The 19243-nt window shown below is 47.6% G+C and overlaps 1 long non-coding RNA gene across 1 annotated transcript in view; it reads right to left on the bottom strand.

Annotated features, from left to right (window-relative positions):
• The window catches only part of LOC116944679 (uncharacterized), a 45041-nt gene that overhangs the window by 7418 nt on the left and 18380 nt on the right, over positions 1 to 19243 (bottom strand). The window contains exon 3 of the long non-coding RNA XR_012942486.1: positions 411 to 686. This is a non-coding gene — a long non-coding RNA (uncharacterized LOC116944679). The remainder of the gene's footprint in view (positions 1 to 410; positions 687 to 19243) is intronic.

Here is a 19243-nt window from a genome sequence, read left to right as displayed (position 1 = left end):
CTTTGAGCTCCCAGAACCAGCTAGAAGGTTCGAGAAGGGGGGCATGGCCAGGGCAGGGCTGGGCCCCGCTGGAAGCATGAAAGGGGGCAAGAGAGGAAGCTCGAGGCTGTCTGTGGGAATCAGGGTCGTCTCGCCATGGAAATCGTCCTCGTTGTCTCCGTTGTGGCTGTCGTCCTTGTCATCGCCCGACGTCACCACTGCTGGATAGTCAGCCAGCTATCCAGTTAGTTAGCGCCGTCGAGCTTGACGGTCAGCGTTACGTTATGTGCTCAGTGAGTCATGCAGTGTGAGTATGAGTAATATAAATAAAGAAGGTGCCTCTACAGTTATTGTCTCTGGAGTCCTACATTACATGTGGTGTCAGAAGTGTTTAGACATGATGTCTAAGAGTCTACGTAAAACGAACCCACCGGTAGCATCTTCGGATGAGGAGGACGACGTTGACGGGACCCCTCGGACAGCCCCGGGATTCGCGATCTCGGTCGGAGATCCCGCAGGCACGTGAGCGGCGGCTGTGGAGTCGGGGGAGAGAGGCGCTGATCCATGGCAGCCACATGCCGAGGAGGGATGGCGAGAGGTGGCGAGCTGCCATGACCTCCTTGCAGCCTTCGCACAGTTACTTGCGCGGCTGTCTGTGGCCACACCTAGACTTCACCAACCCCAGCAACAGGGAGATGCAGGACCTGCTGCAGGGACCACACGGAGACCAGGGGAGAGAACATGACCCGCCGGGACACACCTAGGTATGGCACAAAGAGTGAGGCGGTGGGGACAGCTGGTGAACCCCTCGCCTCATGCACCTCAGCCATGTGGGTCCCCCTATCTTCCCTGAGACCTTGACGTCGGAGCCATCATACCAGCAGCCTTGGTGGATACTTGGGACCAACGTGATATCCACTCATCGCCCCCCCCCCCACCCGCACCACCTCCGCAATTCCACCCAACTTCTCTTATGTATCTCGGGTCCACAGGATCCTGTCTAGAATCAATTACTTCTTAATCCCCAAGACGTCCTCTCTTCGGTCTCAAAAGTAAGGATACTTGACCAACAGCTTTGTGATCACTGTCCTGTTCTTACACAGTTTATTCTGGACCACACTGAAGAATCCCATAGCACATGGTCCCTGGACACCAGATTATTAAAGGATGCGGGCCTATTAACGAGAATCAGAAATGAGGTCACTAGTTTCACGGAAATAAACTTGAGATCATTCTCCCCAACCTCCCGTGTAGTGGTCTGGGATGCCAAAAGACTATAAACATCCTAGAGCTGGAAAAGCTGAATGAGAAACATAGCCTATTCAAGACAACCCAATCTCGTGCGGTTCAAGGGGAGGTCAATAGACTATATCTGGAACTAGACAAGTGTTAAATTACCAAATCTCCCTCCTCTTTGAGGGCCAATATTCCGTTTCACGACCCCTCTCTCTCCACGACCAAGCTCTTAGCCCAGCTGGTCAAGCACAAGGAAACTCATAACTACATTGCTGGGATCCAGAATACTGATGGGCACTTTAGGACGAGGGCAGTGGAGGTTCATGAAAAGTTCTGCAGCTTCTACAAGGACCTGTACCGGTTGGACCTTTCATCGAGCCCCGACATATAGAAATTCCTACTTGGGACTTCCCTACCCCATATCCACCCAGATTGAAAGGAAGCTATGGAAGCCATGATCAAGCTCCCTGAACTCATGGAGGCCCTGGGTTCCTCCCCTGCAGGGAAGGCCCCAGATTCCGGCAGCTTCCCATCGGAGTTCTACAGAAGCCTGGGCCCCCCGATGCTAATACACCTCCTTGACACTTTAAACGAGTCTGTTCAGAAAGGGAAACTCCCAGACTCCATGGAAGAGGTGACAATCACCATCATACATAAACTGAGATCCCCTGTAAACCAGACCAAGTGCTACAGGCACATCTCTCTCTCTCTTGAATGCAGACTATAAGTTGTATGCTAAAACCCTGGCATGGTGCCTGAGAAAGCCCTTCCAGAGGTCATTGGCCCTGCCCAGACGGGGTTTGTCGAAGGCAGGGATTCCTCAGACAACATCCGAACTTTGGTTAACTCGGTTGATATTGTCTCCAGGTCAAGCACGAAAGCGTACGCATTGCACTCGACGAAGAGAAGGCTTTCGATCTGGAAGAGTGGGGGATTATTTTTGGCACCATGCAGAGGCTAGCCTCTCACCCCCCCCCCCCCCCCCCCCCATTGAAATGTTCGACTCCTTTATGTTCTTCTGACTGCAACAGTTACTTCTAATAGGTTTATCTCAGAGAGGAATCAGGAGAGTGGGTGATCTTTTATCTGACTCAGTGGGGGTGGATACTCTCCAAAAAATTCGAAAGCGACATGATATCCCTAATAGCAATTTTTTCAAATTTCTCCAGATCAGGGACTCTATGAACAAGGCAAGGGATGTTGACCTCCGAATGATCCCCTCCACAAGATGGGTATGGCTGACGGAGGAGAGGGCTCACTATAAAATCTTTGAGGCATACCAAATCCTACTTCCGGGCCCTACCGAGGTGAGACCAAAGACCAGGATACTTTTGGAGGGGGCGATGGGCCACCTGATCCCATCAGAGTCTTGGAAAAAATTTAGCACAACCTCTGGACAAGGTCTAAGATTCCTCCCTCTCAGGATGATTACATTTAAGTTCCTTCATGGAACATATCTCACTAACCAACGGAGGTGTAAATTCTCCTAGACCATATCCCCAGACTGCCCTAGGTGCCCCCAGGGCACCATTTAAATGTACATTCACGCCTTCTGGGACTGTCCCACCATCAGGACATTCTATGATAAATAACCGATCTGTACAACGTGATGTGTGGTACTGAGATACTACCCAGCATTGAATCCTTCCTCCTGGGCCTTAAACCTCAAGGTATCACCAGACACCAACACATCCTTCTCCAACCATTTAACATTTCGGTTAGAAAAAACATCCTAAGCTCCTTGAAGAATCATTGGACTCCTCATTCACCCTCTGGCATACCTCCCTATTCGCCCTAGTGGCTTTAGAACACTTGAGTCTGAAACTGAGGAATATGGAAGGGGAGTTCACCCTGATCTGGGCCCCCCTCGTGAATTCTACTCCAGAGACCCTGAGTTTACTTGATTGAAGTTGAAATGTGACGGACTGCCCCCCTCTATGCCCTCCTCCCCCTTCCTTCCCAGAAGAAAATGGATCTGATGCACGTACCACATAATGCTACGGTCCTACACGTCCGCGTTGGTTGTCTCTCCGAGCTGCCTATCCCACTCTGTACCACTCACCTGTCGCGGAAGTAGTATACATCCTCCCCCCCACCCCCCCCCCCCCCCCACACAGTGGTTGGATCAATAAAGATAATTTACCAAAAAATATGGGTTTGGATCATTGTCATCAGCCATTATTGATTCACCGCTGGTTGAAATACTTAAGCCATCTCTCATGGTCCTGCGATGTCACGATCTGACCAGTTTTAATACAAAGCACATCATACTCTTTGTTTTTTTCGGTAAAGTCACGTAGGTATAAAATAAAATAAATCACGTTTCGGGCGCAACACAAGCGTCCATCATCAGATGGGGCTTTCCCACCTCCGGCTTTCCCACCTGATGATGGACGCTTGTGTTGCGCCAGAAACGTCGTGATTTATTTTATTTTATACCTACGTGACTTTACAGAAGGAACCAAAGAGTATGGATTCCTGCAGTCACGAAAGCTTCAAATCAAGAAAGCACATCATCTAGTGGTGATGCTGATACGTTGGCAGTGGTGCACAAAGCACAAAAACAACTCGAACACATTCGTTAACAATACTGTGTGGCCTTTAAATGAAACGATTACAATGAGCGACACTTTGGGAAATGACCCTTCATATAATTACGTGCTATGAAGAAAGTACGTTGCTCGAAACGTCACCTATTATATTTATGTTCCTTTTAAGGCCTCACACACGCAGCGTTATTGACGAACGTGTTGAGATTAATTTGCAAGTTAAAGCTGATTAAATACCTGAGACCAGAAACACCAAACACAAACTCAAATCTTTTGAGCCCCCAAAATAGATCCGAAATCCACTTCCCCTGTAGCCAGAGGACACCGAACACACGGACCGACCTCGTCGTTAGGGCTGTTATATATTTGGCATGAGATGAGCCCGTAAAGATCTAACTTGTTCTACCCGTGTTGACCGCGTGGAATTACTCAGGGGGGGTCACACCTTCGGTGATCAATTAGAGGAGGCGCTATCGGCTAATAGCTTTGGGGGGTGAAGACCGAATACACGGGGGTCCACACACCTGTGACCTCTCTCCCAGATCGCCAGCGATTACAACTGAGCAATTAAATTGTTTAATTGCTTCAATTATTTATGGACAGCCCCCCCCCCCCTCAAGGGAAGAGAGGGTGGGGGGGGGGCGAGTCGACCACGTCATTGCTCAAGTGAAAAAAGTGAGGAGGACGAGAAGTTTAAATACGGCGAACAGGAGATGCTTTGCGCTAGATGGTGTCCGGGGTTCTTAGAACTGGGAGTCTCGGCTTGGAGGTGAAGGAGGCCTGAGTCCCGAGTGATTCAAGGGCTTAGAGGAAGTTGGGTGAGAGTCTCTTCCTATCGTTCTGCTGTCCATGCAGAGTTGTAACTTGCCTTGTGTTAGCACTGTGAGCCCTGCCGTGTGTATTTCAGGGGTTACGGTTATGGGTGATTGGGGAGCAGCGGTAGTGTAGCGGTTAGCGTGCTGCACTACGAACCCGGCAACGCGGGTTCGATTCCTGCTCACTGCCAACACCAGTGGTGATTATCTGAACCGGCCCTGGGTTGCCTCGGTCTCCAATGAGTATCTGGTGCGGTGTGTAAACATAGCCACTGGGGAGGCAAAGGCGACCAGGCGTGGTGCTGGCCACACACCCCCTCTTTCCACGATTTGCCTGGTAGAATTGGGATGGTTTAGTTGTATTTGTTTGGGTGATTTGTTTACCTTTCTTGTATTTTGCACTAGTATCATATTGTTGTACTGTTTGTGGTTGTACCATTCTTACCCGTCCCTACTGGACATCTGTGAAAAGGAGCTTTATACCTCATCAGATTTCTCCAGTATATTACATATCGTTTTGGTAATCTGTGCTTAATGCCTAACACTCTTTACACTGTGTGTAATGCTATGAAGGCTACGTGGATTTTCATGCAATTTCAAATATTTTTTTGTTTTTCATGAAAGGCTTATTAAAATTGTAACTAATTATTAGTTTGTTACAAGAATAATAAAATTTACCAGGCTATCATAGGGCCATTCGATCTTCTTTCCCTCGGTCGCTTCGGGGTGGATTAATTGACATGCAAATTTGTCTGCTCCAGCAGCTGCCCCAGCAGACCCACCTCTCTCTCTGCCCCCCCCTCTCTCTCTAAGGCCTCGAAACAGAGGCATTGGGTCTCTGTGTGTCTATGTTGAGTGCCTCTCTGTGTGTCACTGTGTTGTCTCTCTCTGATTGTATTGTGTCTGTGTGTCTCCGTGTCTGTGTTTTGTCTCTCTCTCAAATTTAGTTCTACCTGATGACGGTTGCTTGTGTTGCAATCGAAACGTCGTACTCTATTATTTAATTTATTTTCTTTCTACGTGACTTTATCGAAAGAACTAAAGAGTAATTCCTGCAGTCACAAAAGCTTCAAATCAAGTAAGAATAATACATTTTATCCAAAAATATACCAATACCGCTTTTGATAATAGCCAAGTGCGAAATCACAAATGATCTCGTAGAATTTCTGCACACGTTAACATAATCATAAATTGGTTTTGAAAAAAGGAACCATTGTAATGCTTATTCGAATTCTCAACCCCCAAAAAGGGATTATGTAACAGCACACACCTGGTGATTCGTGAAAAATACCGTAATTTTGTTGTGGCTGAACTCAATTCAGAATCCAGTCGTGGAGATAGTCTTCAATCCCATAATTGATCTGGCACCGTTTGATGTGACTTTACCATTCCTGCATTTGCTATCACGGTCAATAAGTGAGGAGGACAAACTTTTGAGTACGTTGGACTTCATCTCAACGAACCTGTTTTTTTTCCTATAGACAACTTTATGTTGCTTTGGCAAGATGCAAATATCCAACCAATATTACAGTGCTGATTCAACAAAATGCATCTCAAGGAAAACTTTTGGCAGATGATCGTCAATTTACACCAAATGTGATATTTAGTATTTTTATTGAATAAATTTAATATAATCTTAAATTTTTTGTCTTTTTCTTGAAATTATTTTTTAAATACTCTGATTCTGACTTGCTCCTACGGTCTGCTCGTACAGTCTGTTAAGGCCATATGGGGATCTTTGTCTTTGTATGTGTTACATGAGCTTGTACTTAGCTGGTTGAGAACCAGAGTAGTTTGAGAGGGTGTGTGTGGCAAAGTGTGCACCTAGTCTGGCACAAGCGCTGTGGTGACGCCACCGCCTACTTAGTGGCGAATAGTGCCCATTGTTGTTACAATGGTTGTGAGTGCGTAAGCGCACTGCGCTAAGAACGTGGCGATCGGTCTTTGGCGATTCACGCTCACGGCAAACATCGGTGGTGAGTGATATCTGAACCCATTCAGAACCTCTCCGAAGTAAAATCGGCCTGAAATGAGTTACCACGAGTGCGGTGTGTAAACATGGGAGACAAGAGCGTGCGGTGTTGGCTACACCACCTACTCGTGTGCCATGCCGGCCTTAATATAGGCCCGCGAAGATCAATTGCCCCAATAATTTGTAAAAGTCTATACGGGAGTTCGGTGTATGTGGCATTTAAGCTGTAAAAAATTAACGTGTTGGTATGGTGTGTTTCTTATGACCAGTTGAGTGGAACTATCTTTTCATCAGCTGCGTAACGCTGCGTCGAAGCTTTCTGGTCTATCACTCTCCACGTATGTGTGTAAACACACAGCTGCATAAAGCTGTATGGAAGCTACCTGGTCTATCAGCCCACACGAAACTCCCGGTCTCCTCGGCCACAGACAGTTACGACCTCCTTCTCTACACTTGCCAAACGTGGACCCCCTCTAATGGAACATCTACGCCGGTTTAAAACAAACAAGCTGGCTTGCCTACGATCCATCCTGTATTTAACCAGCAGCTTGAATTGTATTTCTTTATTCATATTCTTGGTTCTTTCGGTAAAGTCACGTAGAAGGGAAATAATAAAAATAAAACTTAATATAATACAGTTCTCACGACGTTTCGGCCACAACGCAAGCAGCCGTCCTCGGGTGAAGAAACAGAGCTGTCGGAAAGACAGCGTCCTAATAAACACTGCTAAGCTTGGAAGCGTATATTTTAAGCTGGGTGGGAGAAGGAGAGCGCCTTGACAAAGGAGTTTACATATCAACAGAGGAATTTAGCATTGAATTGTGTGAGCTCACAGATCCGTTAACGATCCGTTAACCATCAAATAGCTCCCACCGGCAGGCGAGGCTGTGTTGACTGGGTCATGTAGCTCACATGCCCAGCCACCGCATACCCAAGCGGAGCCGAATAAAGGGGGATAAAACAGGCGCGGGACGGTCTAGAGAAGAGATTGACTGATGTGGTACCGAAGGAGTGGACTTGCCGATGACTGGTATTAACATCGGCCTCTATGGAGGATGCTACTGCGCATTTGCAGGCAGCCGCCCTCCAGCAACGGAGGGCAGAGGAGCAATTCTCACAACAACGAGTGGAGCGCCGGGCGTATAAATCGTACCAAGTTGGCACAGTGGTGAGCACAGGTATCAGTTATCTCATTCAACCCATGGCACCTGAACCTGTCCCATAACCTCCTGCCAGCGATCCTTCCACACTTCACGTGGCGTCAAGGTGCACCTAGCCTGGCACAAGCCCCGTGGGGACATCACCGCTACTTAGGGGCGAACGGCGGTTGTTGCGAGTGAAAGTTTGTGTGAATCTGTGGGGAGCTGAGGTGTAGCGGCTTAGCGCACTGCGCTACGAATCCGCGGATCCCAGTTCGTTTTCCGCTCATGACCACCAGCAGTGGTGAACATTTGAATCAGTCTTGAGCCTCCCCTAGGTCGACTTGGCCTTAAATGAGTACCTGGGGCGGCATTAATATCACTTGGGATACAAAGGCGGCCGGGCGTGGTACTGGCCACCCATCCCCTCGTATGCAGCACTTGTCCCAACAGTCTATTATAGGGAGCGGTCTTTGTCTTCATTTCACGTCTGTGTGGGGGTGTGCAGCACTGCGCAACAAACCCGGCGATCCGAGTTCAACCCAGGAGCGTGGTGGCACCGTGTTTCGCCAACTGCACTGCGATCTCGGTCAACCTGGGTTAGACTCCGTGGCAAGTCATTTACCTAAACATATCTTATAAAATACTATATATTTATCGATCCCTTAGCAATGCGCTTTACAACAATCGTAACTTTATACGTAAGATGGTCATGAATTTAAATGAATAATTTGGTTATTGTATAAGTGGTGGTGCAGTGTTGATGACTGTAGTACAAGAGGGATTGATGACGAGGTGTTGGGATAGGCCATGGTCGTAGCTGAGTGTCAACAGAACGCTGGGGGGCTGAAAAGTAACGAGCCATCATTGTACTGGGAAGACAAAGGGGGTCGGGCGAGGGGCAGAAGGCGGAAAAGGGGGGCCACCGCGAGCAAACCCTCCGCACCGACGACGACGATAACTTGTCTAGGTTGACTCGGCCTTAAATAGTATTCACGTTGCCGTGAGTTTTGAATCGTCACGAACGGAGGGACGGAGGCAGTGAGGCGCGGATCTGACCCCAGCATCCCCAACAGAGGTCGATGCCCTTGCCTCACCGGCTAATAAAAACAGACTCATTCGTCAACGACAATAATAGGAGCTCGTAAACAATACGCCGTGTCTTTTTAGGTTATACGGGGTGTCCCTGACTGTCTTTGTGTGAGTATTTTAATAAATGTCTTTAAATGAAATCCGCATCTGATGTCAAAAAGGGGGCGAAATTCTCGTTCAGAATCAACAGTAAGACCCACAGGATATTGCAGACGAGGCGGTAATAAGTAATGTTTAAAAATATTTTTTTAAAACACGCTTTAATGAAATGTACCGTACTAGTAATGGAAGAACTTCACGACTCCATGAAGTGGCCCCGAAGCTTGCCATAACGTAAGGGGGCCGTGGCCAATTACAGCCAACGTGAGTTGAGCGTGGACAATTAGACCCAAGCCGAAACATAACATGTAAAAATGATTGTTTAAAAATATGTATTTCTTATTTTTTTATGATAGAATATAGTATTGTCATCAGTAAGACATAAGTATACCAAGTTTGCAGTCGATACCACATTGGGAAGTGGGTTAACATTGAGTTACAAGGTTTGAGGATACAACAGAGTGATTTAATATAAAACGTGTAATAATAATAAAAAAAACGACACACGCGTAACCCCGTATAGCATCGTCATTAGTCGTGGTCTATCCACTGCTGGATGAAGGTCTCCTGCCCTCCCCCCCAAGCCCTTCGTCATATCTCAAGAGCCGCTTTCATCGTTTCATCTCCGTTGGAACGTCCTCGATCGTGGCTCGTTCCGCTAGGCTAGTACTGTATGTGTCACTCTGTGTGGGCGGGGGGAGCGGTGGAGCAGTGGTTAGCGCATTCAGCTACGCGTGGTTCAGGCCAACCACCCCTTCGTGTGCTGTGCCGACCTTCATAGGTGCTACTCGCTAACAGCACTTGCCCCAACAGTCTGCTGAGAGGCAATCTCACAGCGTGTCGAACCAGGCGACCCGAAGTTTGATTCCCGTTCACGACCAATATCGGTGAAGAATATCTGTACCGGTCCTGTGCCCCTCTAGGTCTACTCAATATTAAATTAATACCAGTTGTCGTGTGTAAACTTCAGCACTGGGGATACAAAGGCGGCCACGCGTGTTGTTGACCACACCACCTCGTGTGCCGCGCTAATCTTCATAGGTGCCAGCATTTGCCACAACAGTCTGTTCAAGGCTATACGGGGAGATCTTTGTCTGTGTGTGTACAGGTACAACTTGGGACCGGTTCAGATCCCTCGCCATTGATGTTGGTCTTGGTCGGGAATGGACTTCAGGTCGCCAGGTTCGTAGCGCAGTGCGCTCACCGCTTCGCCATCGCTCCCTCTATGTGTAGGTTGTTATATCTCAGTGACGAGTGATAACTGAGCCGATCCACCTCCATCCCCTCTGATTAATTCGTACTAACCCACCTGGTGAAGTATAAGTAAACACCATGGCATAAAGGAAGTCTTAACCCAGCAGGCGATTGATAAATGGATGTAAATGTTATAAAAATGTCTATTTAACACGTGGGCTGTCTGTATGTAGTTATTAATTGTGTATACGTGTATACTGTCTGTATAATGTCTATGCGTGTATAGTCTCCATGCGCTTATTGAATGTCAATGCATGTACACAAATATCGCTTAGTTATGTATTTGTGTCATAATTTACAATCCGTTGTAAATTTCAACTCTCGGTCGTGGGGGTTGCTTGACCATACTTCACGCTGGTCAATACGGGTTGGTGAAGGGCGGTTGCCCAGGACCAGTAAAGACACCACTCGCCACTGATGTATGTATGTTGAATTTCTTTCGGACCCTACGTAGCCAATCGTAGGTGCTTTAACTGAAATTACATCAATAGCCGGGAATAGAGCTCCGACCGTCCGGGTCGTAACGCAGTGCGTTAATCACGGCACCACCGCTCCCCCGTGTTTATATAGTATCGTATTGTATCGCATTTATCAGTGGCGAGTTCCAGACTGTCTGTGAACATGTGTGTGTGTATGGAGAGCGGTGGTGTAGTGGTCCGTGCAACTGCTCTACGAACCGGCGGCCCGAGGTCGATTACCGTTCACGGTCAACATCAGGGAGGCACCGCGGTGGTGAGATGTTGACTACCGCGCATGGTCTACAGGAGGTCGTGGGTTCGATCCCGACCCTGACGCCTGTTTTATATTTGGATTTTTCTTCGGGTCCCTCCGGATTTTCCCTCCATAATTAGAATCAACGTGCTTCAGATTATTTGGATGCATTAAATGTCCACATAAGCTACTTCGTTGGGATATCATATGTTGCCAGGTCGCTTCTGAAAAATAGTTATATAGCTCAGTGCGCCTTACTTGGTAAAATAAAAATGTTCTTGGGTTCTTTCGGTAAAGTCACGTAGATAGAAAAATAAGAATAAAAATAAAGTGAATAAAAATTATTAAAAATAATACTGCAGCCTGGTTCGTAATCGGAGTGAATGTACTGGCAATCTATAATGTAGACAACCTCGGTGAGCGTACTAGCAGTCTATAATGTAGACTGTAGCCTGGTTCTTAACCTCGGTGAGTTTACTGGAAGTCTATAATGTAGACTGAAATAAATAAAATAAAAAGCCACGACGTTTCGAAACGTCGTGGCTTTTTGTTTGTCTGGTTTTTTAAAATTATTTTTAATTTTTCAGGCTACAGTCTACATTATAGACTGCCAGTACACTCACCCAGCAAAATAACCATTGCTACAGTCTACATTATGTGTGGTAAATACCAATACCGGAGAAACCAAAGTGGCCAGGCGTGGTGCTGGTCACACCATCCCCTTGTGTGCTGTTTATGGTCACAGCACTCGCCCCAACAGTTTGTTAACGGTTACACGAGGGACTTTGTGTCTGTGTGTATGTATACAGAAAGTCTGTCAATTTGCGTTAGCATCTGCTATACATGTCTCTGTGTGTGTATATCGCATATAGGTTGTGTATGACCGTGTTCTACATGTTAAATATGTTCTTCCTTATATGAATGTATGTCTTTACACATCTAGCTGGAGAGTGTGTTGGTTTTTGGATTTTAACATTTAATCCAATGTTAATTGAAATAAATGTAGCCTTTTACCGATGTGTGCTAGGTCACTGTATATATATTTTTTGACATATAGGCTTTCACAACCAATAATGTCTTGATGATTCTTATTTAGTTTAATTTGGTTTGGATCTTCATTGAGTGTAAAATTTCCTTTTTTTATAGAAATTATAACCCTCCACCACCCGACATAGTAATGGCAATCAATTTGTCACGTGGGGGCAAACTCGCCAACAGGTTTGTTTGTTCGTTTCTGAATCCGCTTCTTCTGGGGAGTCGTGGCAGCATGTTGAGTAGGGCGGTCCAGACCTTCTTTTCCCTGACGACAGACTCTAGCTATTCCTGGGGAATTCCCAGGCATTCCCAAGCCAGCTGAGCGAATTAGTCCCACCAACGTGTCCTCGGCCTGCCCCGGAGCCTTCGCCCAGTGGGATGTGCCCGGTAGAGTTCCACGGGGATTCTACCAGGGAGCATCCTTATCAGGTGCCAGAACCACCTGAACTGGCTCCTCTCGATCCGGAGGAGCAGCAGCTCGGCTCTGAGGCTCTCCCGAATTACCGAGCGCCTCACCTGATCACGGAGAGTGAGCCCAGTAACCCTGCGGAGAAATCAAATTAGGGCCCCTTATACCCGCGATCTCATCTTTTCGGTCATTACCCAAAGCTCATGACCATTAAGTGAGGGTAGGTACGTAGATCGATCTGTAAACCGAGAGCTTTGCTCGAGAACTCAGTTCCCGCTTCATTACCATGGAACGGTACAGCGCCCGCAACACTGCGGACTCCACACTGATCTGCCGGCCGATCTCCATCTCCCACTCATGAAAGAGACCCCAAGGTCCTTTAAATCCTCCACTAAGGGCAGCTTTTACCCCCTCACCTGGAGAGCACAATCCACCAACTCCTGGCAGTGAACCATAACCTCAGATTGAGAAGTGCTGATCCTCATCACAGCCCCTTCACATTCGGCATCAAACCGTTCGAGTTGCATGCTGAAGATCACAGACTGACAAGGAAAAAAACGTCATCTGAAAAAGCAACGGTGCCACCTCCATGCCCCTATATTGGATACTTTCTATACCTTGGCTGCACCTTGATATCCTCTCCATGAAAATCACAAACAGGAGTGGAGACAAGATGCACCCTTAGCGGAGTCCAACACCCACAGTGAACGACTTGATTTAACCCCAATAATACAGACACAGCTCTCACTCCGGGAATAGAGGGACTGAATAGCAGGCAAAAGTGGCACTGGTACATCATACTCCTGTAGCACCTCCCACAAGACACTTTGGGGAACACGTTCATATGCCTTCTCCAAGTCGACAACGCAGAGGTAGACTGGAGAAGCATACTCCAATGACCCCTCAATATCTGTGAGAGGGAAAAGAGCTGGTTCATTGTTCCACGACCCTGGCGGAATCAGCATGGTTCATCCTGAATCTGAGGCTCGACCACTGGGCGGAGCCTCCTCTCCAGCACTTTGACATCGGCTTTACCTTGGATGCTGAGGAGTATGACCCCTCTGTAGTTGAAGCACACCCTCTGGTCCCCTTAAAAATGAGAATCATGACCCCAGTTTACCAATCCAGAGGTCTGTACCCACCTTCCATGCAACATTGAAGAGGCGTGTTAACCACGACACTCCTACACTGTCTGGTGCTTTCTCGTCCACCCCAGCAGCTTTGCCGCTATGAAGGCCCTCGACCGCCGCAGTGACTTCAACAGCTGTAATGGATCCGACACTCCAAGCTGTTTCCGGGGCTGCCTCCTGAGAGGAGGCCATGTCCAACGAGTTGAGGAGTTCCTCAAAGTGTTCCTTCCACCTCACGACTATCTCTTTCGTTGAGTTAAATGTTACGCAACCTTTACTGAGAACAGCCTGGGTAATGTCCCGTCCACCCCTCCTAAGGCGTTGGATGGTTTGCCAGAACATCTTTGAGGCTGCCTGGTAGTCCATCTCCATGGCCTTTCTAAACTCCTCCCACATCCAGGCTTTCACTTCAGTGACTGCTACCGCTGCCGCTCCCTTGGAAAGCCAGTACCTCTCAATCGAGTTGGGACACCTTTTTCCGAGCATAGCTCGGAAAGCCTCCTTCTTCAACTTGACAGCTTCCCTCACCATTGGTGTCCACCAGCAGGTCCTAGCATTGCCACCATGACAGGCAACAAATGCCTTCAGGTCACAGCCTATTGCAGCTGCATCGACAATCGAGGTCCTGAATACCGTCCACTCGAACTCAAAGTCCATGACCTCCCCTGGACTGTAAGATAAGTTTTCCCGGAGGTGGCAATTGAAAGGTTTCTGCACTGTATCTTCCACCAGACGTTCCCAGAAAACCCGCAATATTCGTTTTGGGCCTTCCATGTCTATCTGGTTGGTGCCCCAAGTGTCAAATCCAACTTACCACCCGGTCTCTCTCTTTCTCTATTGGCTATCTATCAAAAACGATGATGATGTGCTCCTGTTGTGGATGGGGGGAAGGGATGGGTTAGCGTTTTTGGCACTTGCCAATTCATGTGGCTGTGCAGGCCGATGCGAGAGCCACACATTCTGCTGCAGCTGGGACACGTATTTTGGGTGTCGGATGGCGTTATGCCAGCTGCGCCTTGGTGTCTCTGTGTGCGTCTCTCGCATCTCCTCTGTGAGATGGTGTCTTACAGGTGCTGAACCCCTCTGGCACAGCCGGACCGCCAGGTGGACCTGTCCAGTGCCAGGGGTTCCAGGCCGGAGGGAGTGATTTTAGAGTGCTTCAGCAGGTCCTTGCTATGATCCTTGAAGCGCTTTTTCTGTCCTCCAGCGGAGCGTTTGGCTGCACTGAGTTGGCTGTAGAGAACATGACAGGGGAGGTGGTGATCAGGCATGCGGATCACATGGCCGAGCCAGTGGAGGTGTCGTTTAGCCATGCTTGTCTCAATGCAGGATGACTTGGTATTGGTGAGGATCTCAGTGTGGGGAACTTTATCCTTCCATGTTAGCTCTAGGATGCGCTGGAGGCATCTGATGTGGAAGGCTTCCAGGATGTTAATGTGACACCTATATGGGGTCTAGGTCTTTGAGCCATAAAGCAGTGTGGAGACAAACAGCGTTGTAAACTGCTACCTTGGTGTCGGTCTTGAGGTTACAATTTTCGAAGACCCTGACCCGGAGGCATCCAAAGGAAGCAGAGGCTCTGTTGACACGAGTGTGGATTTCGTCGTCAAGGGAGCATGTAGGGGAGAGGACAGAACCGAGGTAGGTGAAATGGGGTACCAATTTGAGGTGAACACCACCGATGTTGAAGGTAGGGATTGAGGTGGACGTGGATGACAGTTGAGCAATTATTTCCATCTTCTTAGTATTGATTTGGAGGCCGATGTAGTGGTAGAAGGAGACCAGATTGAGGGCATGTTGCATGGATTCTGGGGTGTGAGCCAAGATTGCACAGTCGTCTGTATATGGCAGTTCAAATATCTGTTGGGTTTTCGTTTTAGTGTGGGCTTGGAGGCGTCTTAGGTTGAGGAGATTTAGACCTCAATCCCTACTGTAGCTGGATTCCATCGATTGAGGTGAAGGAGTTATGTGATAGATTTGTGACGGCAGCAAGGAGCATGTTAAATATGGCTGGAGCCAGAACACAGCCTTGCTTGACCCCGACATCAGCGTTGAAAGGCTCCGATTGAATCCCACCAAGCACCACTCTGGCATGTATTTCTTCATAGAAATGTTTCAGAATGCTCAGAAACTTGGGAGGCACCCCAAATTTGATGAGCTGCTGCCAGAGTATCTCACAGTCGATGGTCTTGAATGCTTTGGTGAGGTCGATAAAAGCTATGAAGAGGTCAATGCTTTGCTCCCGGCATTTTCCTGCAGTTACTTTGCCACACATATCACGTCGGTGGTGCTCCTGTCTTTCCTGAAGCTGCACTGGGATTCTGATAGGACGTTTTTCATATAGGTTCTCTGCGAGCCAGTAGAGCATTATTCTGGCGAGGACCTTCCTGGTGACTGAAAGAAGGGAGATACCTCTGCTATTTCCGCAAGCCATGTTGTCACCCTTCTTATTGTAGATAACTACAATGTTTTCATCCTTCCATTACTGTGGGATGGTTTCTGACAGTCAGATGACTTGATGAGATGGTGCATATGGCGAAGGATGAGGTATCCCCCTTGCTTCAAGATCTCAGCTGAGATGCCGTCAGGTCCAGCACTTTTGTTGTTTTTCAGGCCTTTGACCACTTAGTTGGCCTCAGAAAAATGTGGTGGACTGTCAAGTTTATGAATGGGCGGGATATCAGGGAGTTTGTCAAGGATGAGTGGGTCTGTGGGGTTGATGTGACTGAGGAGGTTATCAAAGTGCTCCGCCAATTTCTCCAAGATCTTTTGTTGGTCCTTGAAATGCGTTTTGCCATCAACAGACCTGACTGGGGTGATGGCTTGTTTTGGGGTGCCATAGAGGGCTTTGATGGCATCATAAAATCCTTGGGTGTTGTTTGCATCTGCGAGGATTTGGATCTTATCTGCTGTTTGGACCTACCAGGTGTCCTCCATGGCATAGAGAGCACGTTGGGACTCTGCTTTGGCCTTGGAGCGGGTGGATTGGAGAGTGGGGTAGGCTGGGTTGGAAAGGACGCCTTTTGTGGACTTGGCGTTTGTTCTGAAGTAGTGTGTGGATGTCGGCAGCATTTTCGTCAAACGAGTCTGGGTGATGCTTTTTGGTGTACCCAATTGATTCGGAGGCTGCCTCGAAGATAGCTGTGCACAGCTCAATCCATGTGGTGTTGGGGTCGGAGTCCGGGGAGTTTGGGGGGAATTTGGTGGAGAGGAGATGCTGCAGGTTGTTAGTGGACGGATCTCAATGCAGAGCTTGGCTCTGATCATACTGTGATCAGTCTAACATTCTGCTCCTTTTGGTCGCACTGATGGATGATGATGTAATTTAGCAGGTGCCTGTGTTTTGAGCAGGGGTGTTGCTATGAGTTATTGTGTTTGTCCTTCAACTGGAACAGGGTGTTGGTGATCACTAGGTGGTGTTCGGAAAATAGGGAGAGTAGCCGCAGCCCGTTACTGTTCTGCTAAACCACCCCATACCAGCCTAATACACAGTTCCAGATCTGGTGTTCGGAGTCCACCCTGGCGTTGAAGTTTTCCATGAGGAATAGCTTTACTGTATGTGGTGTGTTTTAATGGCAGTGTCGAGAGCTTTATAGAATGCCTCCTTCACGTCATTGTTTGCGTCCAGTGTAGGCGTATAAGCACTGATGAGCATGGCAGAGCGTCCCCCAGCCAAGGGGATGTGCTACGTCATCAGCCACTCACTAATGCCAACAGGGGATTCAGGGACGCGTTGGAGGATTGAGGTTTTCACAGCAAAACCCACTCCATGGAGACGGCGAGCATCTTCTGGAACACTCTTCCAGAAGAAGCTGTAGCCCTCATCAACCTCTGTGAGAGAGTCTCCATGGAAGCGGATTTCACTGAGCGCTGCAATGTTGATATTGTATTTCCTGAGTTCATGGGTCACGTGAGCTGTCCTTCTGTGTGGTTTGTCAGTTTTTTTCGTAAGAATCCAGGAGGGTGTGGATGTTCCATGAAGCAACTTAAAGAAGTAAACGAGTCTTGGGTTTCCTTGAGTTTCAGTCACTGAATGGAATGCTCCGTTGGTAGCATTCCATTCAGGGCTTTAAAGAAGGTGAGGGGGGGGTTGGAGCAAAAAGCTTGCACAGCGAGTGGATTAAAGTGAGGGTAGGGGTGTGCAGTCCCAATGCCTACCATCTTCACTCCAGCCAAATGGCATGAGGAACTCACGACAACCTTCGTCTGGCCAGAGCTGCAGGGGACTACCGGAGAATCGTTTTGTTGAATACCACTGTTGCGGGTCCTCACCACAGATTTGGAGTCAGGGTTTTCTCCCCTCGCCAAAGTTTACCCACAAGGCAGTGGGACAGTGGTTGGGAAGTTGGAGATACCTCTGAGGGCCGCTGTAGCTCCGAGATCCCCTACTGCTTTGGTCTGGTGTCGCGAGATACCAGTTACCGTGGGCTGCCAACAGAGAGGCACAGTAGGAGTCTTGGTGATGGAGAGGCTCTGTACTGGCAAGGAAGATTTACGCGCTCGGCTTCCTGTTTCACCATGGCAGCTAGCCGGTGGCTAGCCAGCGGCAGCATTTTACAGCATGGGTAGCAAAACATAGTAAGCAAGCGAGCATGTAAGCAGAGCAGCAGGCAGTCAGATGATATTTTTTTATATCGACATTTTGCTGGAGATTACATCCAGTGTCATCAGGAGTCGAGCGTTTTGTTCACATGTGATGTTGCTGGATGTAATCTCCAGTGAAACGTCGATTTTAAAAAACACCATAGTCAACTTGTTGCTCGCTTTCAATATTCCTCCTCCGGATTTTGCTGAAAATCCAAATAAATTGGCAAAATTTGCCCCAGCGTGAAAACTCGATTTTGGTTGACTGCTGGGTGGCGGAGGGCTATGATTGAAACTAATTCACATTATGCCTAGACAATCTAACCCGAAATAAACAAATTGTGAATCATGGTGGAAAGTCTTTCTTCACGCATTATTTTATATCAGTAGAGTAGTGGTTCTGTACAACGTCTACTGATGCCTTTCATTTTAAGACGCTCTGTACATTATAAGTATTTGTATTGAATGGCTGTCCAAACGAAGGTGCGCGGGCTCGGATTTGTCGCTAATTCCATTATGATCTTCGAGAACACTTTGTATGCATGTCTTTAACCAATATATGTAATGTTCCAAATAAGGTTTGCTTCTTTATTTAATCGAGGTTGCTTTAACAGGAGGATTTCTCCACAATTCTGGCTGTCCTCTGATGAAGCTGGTTGTAATTACCGGCGATAAGTTGTACTCGAATTGTAAATGTGGGTTTACTCTCCAGGACACCGGTGTGCTGAAGTAGTAACTAATTGGCATGTTTCGTTTGGTGGTGCGTATAACGATGCATTTATATTTACGCGATCTAACCCAAAACAAACCCTATTATGGATAGTATTGGTCGCGAAAGCCTCCATATTAAATGCTTTATTTCAATTGTAAAAAATGTATCGTGGAAAAAAGTACTTGATTTTGTGTAAACATTGGGTAGTAAATTAATCCACTCATTGTGTTGCAATAGCTGTTACTACTTGTTTTGTTTGTGATGCCCACAGTCATTCCATATGGAACGAGAATGTTCCCTGTTTTAATATTGTAAAGGGCAATGGTTACTTCTTCAAGTATGACATCTAGAACCATCTCCTCTTACTCTGACAAATTGCTTTCTAGCAGAAAGAGGGACATAGGCGGGACAGATAGATAGATGACAGTGAGACCCAGCACACAGACAGAACAATAGGAAGACAGAAATTGTTGACTATGGCTTCCCGCTTGTCTGCCTGCCAGCTTTTCTGTGGTGCCTCAGCGAGT

This window comes from Petromyzon marinus, chromosome 21 (assembly GCF_048934315.1).
Source record: "Petromyzon marinus isolate PM22_M1 ecotype Great Lakes invasive population chromosome 21, UKy_Petmar_22M1.pri1.0, whole genome shotgun sequence".
NCBI lineage: Eukaryota > Metazoa > Chordata > Hyperoartia > Petromyzontiformes > Petromyzontidae > Petromyzon > Petromyzon marinus.
Note: the sequence above shows the minus strand (reverse complement) of the source record. Positions and strands in the feature narration are given on the sequence as shown.